Here is a 6,833-nt window from a genome sequence, read left to right as displayed (position 1 = left end):
CAAATGAATGGATAAATAGAATGTGGTATATATATCCATGCAGTGGAATTTTATTCAGTCAGAGAAATGAGTTCTGATACATGCTACAACATGTGTAAGCTTTGAAAACATATTGAATGGAGTATATCAGACACAAAAATAAATATTCTATGATTGCACTTACATGAAATATGTAGAATAGACAAATACATAAAAACAGTAGATTAGAGGTTTCTGTGGTGGTAGGGGGAACTAGGAAATGATTACTTAATGGGCACAGCTTATGTTCGTGGTGATGACAAAATTTAGGAAATAGATGGTAAATTGTGAAAGAAATTAATGCCACTGAATTGTACAATTAGAAATTGTTAAAATAGCAAATTTTATATTATTTATATTTTGCCACAGTAATTTAAAAAGAAAAGAAACTTGTATTAGGAAGAGATTTTCTAGGCAGGAAGTTAGGAAGACTTGCCTAAAGAGGTACCCTGAAACTTAAACGCTGAGAAGGAATTGAAGCAGGTGCGGGTGGACAAGCTGGAGCGGGGCAGTGGGGGGTGGTCATCCTGGGCAGAAGGAACAGCATGTGCAAAACATGTGTTCAGCCAGGCCAGAGGCCAGCACTACCCCTGGGCTTAACAGGTCCAGGTAGCTTAAATTTCTTTTTTGTCATTTCCAGTTGACTTTTCTAAACCCAGCTTAAAAAAAAAGAAAAAAAAAATGTGGAATGAGAATGAGGTACTTAGAAACAATAAAAAGTCTCTTTCACTTTAAAAACAACAACAACAACAAATATATATATATATATATATATATATATATAGTACTTGGAAGCTCTGGTGGCATAGTGCTAAGGCATTTGACTGCTAACCAGAAGGCTGGTGGTTCAAACCCACCAGCCACTCCTCAGAAGGAAGGTTGGGCAATCTAATTCCACAGAGATACCACCTCAGAAACGCAAAGAGGGGTCTAATACTAAGTACCATTTATTAAGCAAGCAATATACTCCAGGCCCGGTGCTAAGGTTTAATACCCTAATCCATTTACTCTTCCTAATTATTCTATAGGCCATACAAGTTCAGCGCTATTTTCATGTACCTTTTTTAATACATGATGAAGCTGGATTTGGAATTTCAGCAACATGGCTAGCCTGACTCACCTTCTAAATCAGAGATTGCTAAACTTCTGCCTGAAGGCCAAGTCTGGCCCACTGCCTGTTTGTGTAAAATTTTATTGTCACACAGCCCTACTCATTCATTTACGTATTGTTTGTGGCTGCTTTCACACTACAATGGCAGAAGTGGAGTCATGGGGACATGGAGCTATGGCTTGCATAATCTAAAATATTTACCATCTGGCCCTTTACAAAGGAGCCCTGTGGTACAGTGCTTAAGTGCCCAGTTGCTAACCAAGAGGTCATCCACTCAAACACACCAGCCACTCTCTGGAAGAAAGATGTGGCAGTCTGCTTTTGTAAAGAGATTTTCTAGGCAGGAAGTTAGCCTTGGAACCCTACGGGCACTTCTACTCCATCCTATTGAGTTGCTATGAGTTGGAATAGATTTGACAGCAATGGTCCTTTATGGAAAACATTTGCAGAACCCTGTTCTGGTGGTGTAGTGCCTAAGGCATTTGGCTGCTAACCAGAAGGCTGGCGGTTCAAACCCACCAGCCACTCCTCAGAAGGAAGGTTGGGCAATCTACTTCTGTAGTGATACTGGCTCAGAAACCCAAGGAGGGTTTGCTATGAGTGTGATCTGACTTGATTGCAGTGACTTTGTTTTTTTTTTTTTTTTTTGGTTCTGTGTGGAGGGGCCAAGAGTGATGTGAGGCCTTTCTGACTACAGAACTTTCTTCTTACTCCCCATGCCCCTCTGGATTCAAGGCAGAAAGTAGACTCCATTTTATCATTTAAAAAACTAGTCAGTTGATTCTGACTCACAGTGACTCCATGTGTATCAGAGTAGAGCTATGCTTCACAGGGTTTTCGGTGGCTGATTTTAGGAAATAGATCAGCAGGGCTTTCCCTGAAATACAATGGCCTGGAAACTGCACAGGACACACTTGGAAATTTCTTTTAACTGTTTCTGGTTTTCCATTTAATGAATGAATACAATGTATGTGCTGATGGTATGGGCTCTGGGGGACTGAAGTGAATAAGACCCAGTTGGCCTCAGGATGCTCAACTGCACACAGAGGCTCACACCAGTGGGCCAGTCAGAGAGGACAGTGTCCTCCCAGAGCTTTGGCTGGGAAAGGGGTCACCTCTTTGTGGGATGTGCAGGAGTGGGTAAGAAAGCCGCCTCTAGGTGGGGCCAACAAAAATGGGTATTGTTGAGTGATAGAGCGGAAGTAGGAAAACAGAGAACATGATCAAGAAAAAAAATGCCTGGTGCAATTTGGACAGTACAAAGAAGCATGGTCAAGACAAGACTGAGAGGCAGGAGGACGCCGGGGTACAGAGGGCAGAACCTCAGGGGCCGGCTGCCACCGAGTACACTGCTAAATTGTGACATTTGTGAAATCTCTCGGGGTTCAGTTTCATCTCTTTAAAAGATAGGGTAGGACCAGATAACCCTCAAGGCCCTTTCAGGAAGATTTGGAGCTAGAAAGGTAATGAGTAGAGTTTCTGTCATAAAGACAAAGTGCTGCAGTCCAGGTCTCTCTCCCCAGGGAAGTGGTTGAAATAGGACTATGCTTGGGAAATAAGTGGCTGGGATACAATGTCCTTAGACTGCCCAACCCATCAGCCTGTGAGACGAGGGGTTTCCTCCTTTCTGTGTAAGGGACTTCCTCCTTTCTGTGCAAGGGATTCTTGATCAAGAGGACTGAGTGTACAAGGAAATGTGACTCAGGGAATTTCTATGGGGAGAATTTAAAAAGAAATATGCAGGATTAAGGAGAAAAAGTTTTGATCAGATGTCAGGAATTGGAACTTGGGCCTCGGCAGTAATTCCCCCCTCCCCCCTTGGGCTCCAGAAAGGAGCTCTGGTGGTGCAGGGTTAAGGCATATGGTTGATAACCAAAAGGTTGGTGGTTCAAACCCACCAGCTGCTCCACAGAAGAAAGATGAGGCAGTCTGCTTCCCTAAAGATTTACAGCCTTGGAAACCTAGCGGGGCTCGCTATGAGTCAGAATCAAGTTGATGGCAATGAGTTTGATTTTGTTCTTGGGATCCAGAATCTTCAGACAAAGGATAAAATAGGAGTGGAAAAGGTCAGGCAAGAATGCAGTCACCCTAAATGAACCTGAGGCTGCAGGAAAGGAAGAACGTCTGAAAGGGCCTGTTCACTTCTGAAGCCTCTCTGGGATAATGGTCAACTGGTAGCTACCTCCCTCCCTGCCCACTGGCAGATTTCTTCACACAACCAGTACCTGGCTGTGCCCTGTGTGGAAACTGAAGCTAGAAACAAACAGCCAAGCCTAAAATTCCCATGTCCTTTCTTGGGTAAGTAGTCCTTCCATTGAGTCCCTGGTTGGTGCAAATGGTTAATGTGCTCGACTGCTAACCAAAAGGTCAGAGGTTTGAGTTCATTCAGAGGTGCTCAGGAAAGGCCTGCTATACTTCCTAAAGATCAGTCATTGGAAACCCTATGGAGCACAGTTCTACTGTAACACACATAGGGGGTCTCTACAAGTTGGAATCCACCAATTCCATACCAGGCCTTTTCTCATTCTTGCCGGCTGGTGGCGCTAGAGACTTACCTAACCAAGGAGAACTAAAACCAGAGGTGGAGCTGCCTTCTGTCCACTGTCCGCCTAAAAACGGTGTCTCTTTTTAAAGTAATGATGTCTGTGCTGTCTGTGGAAGGAAAGCTAGCAGCAATTTCGTCAATTTAGTCAATTATTTCATATGACCCTTGTAGCTACCAAAAAAAAAAAAAAAAAAAAAACCAAACTCACTGCCATCAAGCCAATCCGACTCATAGCGACCCCTCCTTGGGTTTCCAAGGTAATATCATCACTTCAGAAGTAGATTGCCCAACTCTCCTTCCAAGGATTGGCTGGTGGGTTTGAACCGCCAGCCTCCTGGTTAGCAGTCAAATGCCTTAGGCACTACCTCACCAGAGCTCCTTTCTTTCCACAGTCCTCCATTTTGTGATGTATTATAAATCCTAGCCTCTATGCTTAGGATCTCTGGTAGCATAGTGCCTAAGGTGCTTGACTGCTAACCAGAAGGCTGGTGGTTCAAACTCACCAGTCATTTCTCAGAAGGAAGATTGGGCAATCTACTTCCGTAGTGATACCACCTGGGAAACCCAAGGAGGGGTCGCTATGAGTCGGAGGGGTCGCTATGAGTTGGGGCCAACTCGACGGCAAATAACAACAACAACAAGCCTCTATGCTTACGGTGATGGTCTCATTTTGGACTGAGTTGTCTGTTATATTAATGAGGCAGGATTAGGGCGGGATGTATCTTGAGTCATTGCCTTACTAGAAGCTGTGATTCAAGTCACCACCCTTAGTTTCCTTGAGGGTATGGTCTGCATCCAATATATATGAATGCTCTGGCAAAATTCTCTCTCTTGCTCTGGATCCTGCATCTGGTTCATCATCACGTGACCTCCAGTTCTTGGGACTTGAGCCAGCAGCCTATTGTCTAACCTGATTCAGCCTATCATCTGACCTGATGATTTGGGTTTGTCAGCCCCTGCAAACATGTGAGTGAGGAGAATCCTCCAGACTGACACCTAACTCACAGATCTGGGACTTGCCCACCTCCACAACCACGTGAGCCACTTCCTTGGTGGTTTGTGAGTTCTGTGAGACATTACAGCAAATTATGGAACCCTAGACAGGAGAGAGAGCACTGAGAGTAGGAGGAGTAGTTGATGTTAGAAACAATGGAGTGGTACAGCAGTTTGGAAAAGATGGACATTTGGGACATCTTTAACCTCCACCTCATAGAGTCCAGCCTTATGCTGACTTTTCTAAAAGAAATTATTCATGCACTAGTTTTCAGCATTTTATAGAGTGAGGGACGATGTTACAGGCTTCTGGGCTTCTCAGAGACCAGTAATAGAAGGGGACTGGTTCTTTCTCTCGGATTTCCTGAGGACACGAAAATCATCAGCTGCTTTGCACAGGGCAATAGATAAGAAATCTTGTCTTGACAGAGTTTCTGTTTGGGATTATGAAAATGAAAAAGTTTTGGAAACAAATTGTGTTGATGATTGCACAACATGAATACAATTAATTCCATTGAATTGTACATTTAACAATACTTAAAATACAAATTTTATGTTATATAGTTTTACCACAATTAATAAAGAAAAAAAGAAATGCTTGTTTGGATTAGAGAGCTTATGGTTTCAACCTTGAGCAAAATGAGTAGAATGAAGATTCTAGAAGGAAGGCTTTGACCTCAAAAGAAGGACCAGACAGACCCAAGTTGAGTGGACAGACATGTCAAAGCCTAGAGTGAACAAAAGGACATGGAGAGCAGCCCCCATGGGCTACAAGGCCCATGATGTCCTCACCTGCAGCAGTGCCTTCAGAGTGGGGCTGGGTCAGGATTTGAGGAAGGGGCCAGGAGTCTATTTGTAATCCAAGAGTAGACATGTTAGCTTAGATATCTTGGATGTGAACTAGAAAATAATGTGGGACAAGCAATTAATGAAACAGGCTTGGCAAGGAGGCAAAGGTTGCTTGGTGAGGATCTAATTCCTGAGGAAGGTAGGGACAGGGAAGACTGTGGAGTGAACTTAAGAAGTCTGACAACTGAAGAAAGAGAAAGCTGAAGACTCAAACATAGGCATGCCTCAGGGATATTGCAAGTTCAATTGCAGACCATTGCAGAAAAGCAAATACAACAATAAAGAGAGTCACATGAATATTTTTTATTTCCCAGTGTCTATGAAAGTTATGTTTATACTATACTGTAGTCTCTCCAGTATACAAAAGCATTATGAAAAAATTTGAAATATTGTGAGAATTACCAACATGTGACACAGAGACACAAAGTAAGCACACGTTGTTGGAAAAATAGCACCAACAGACAAAGGGTTGCCACAAACCTTCAATTTGTTTAAAAAAGAAAAAAAAGACATTATCTTCGAAGTGCAGTAAAACAAGCTATGCCTATAATGAAATCTGTATTTACACCAAGATGGCGGCTTCAGGGCTTGCTACTTTTCTGTGTCTCATAGGAAGGAGATGGACAGTCAGGTTGCAGGGCATTTCTACTGGGCTTCCTGTGGTCTTCCTCTGTCCAGGCACAGGCCACTTTTTTTTTTTAATTTTGTATTTTAAGAGTTTGTTTTACATTCAATATTATGTGTACATTTAGTTTCACTCCCCATTTACCATGCCCAACTCTAACCCAGTCTCCTCCCCTCCCTGCCAAGTAACCCTCCCCTCTCTTCCCTCCCCCATGCCCCTTATAGTTATGCACTCCTATGTGTCCTGCATTTCGTCCATGTGAATGTTGCCCCTCTGGTGCCCCGTGGTCAAAGGATGCGTTTCCATAGAGTATGTGGGTGCATCACCCTGGGTTGAGTGGACTGCATGTACATCTTGTTTATTTACTATTGGGCTGAGAGCCATCCCCTGAGAGTGAGTTTTATTCCAAAACCATAGTTTTGGGGGTCTCACCAGACTTCATCTGACCAGTAATTCTGGTCATTTCTGAGTTTTTGGATTTTGTTCCATGTTTTTCCTCTCACTCTATCCAGGATCTCCAGATTTGATCCTCTCAGGCACAGGACACTTTTGTGCTAAAAATTTGATCTGCGGATTTTCCTGTTGCTCCAGTCTGCAAGCTGTGCTGCTTCTCCAGACTTCCAGGAATAGGACTGGTTTTCTGGAGGCACCAAAGACACTGTACCCTGTTTAAACATTATATCAAAATATTG

Source organism: Orycteropus afer, unplaced genomic scaffold (genome assembly GCF_000298275.1).
Source record: "Orycteropus afer afer isolate SDZICR_OR568_19922 unplaced genomic scaffold, OryAfe1.0 scaffold00077, whole genome shotgun sequence".
In the NCBI taxonomy this organism is placed as follows: domain Eukaryota; kingdom Metazoa; phylum Chordata; class Mammalia; order Tubulidentata; family Orycteropodidae; genus Orycteropus; species Orycteropus afer.
This window is presented reverse-complemented; position numbering follows the sequence as displayed.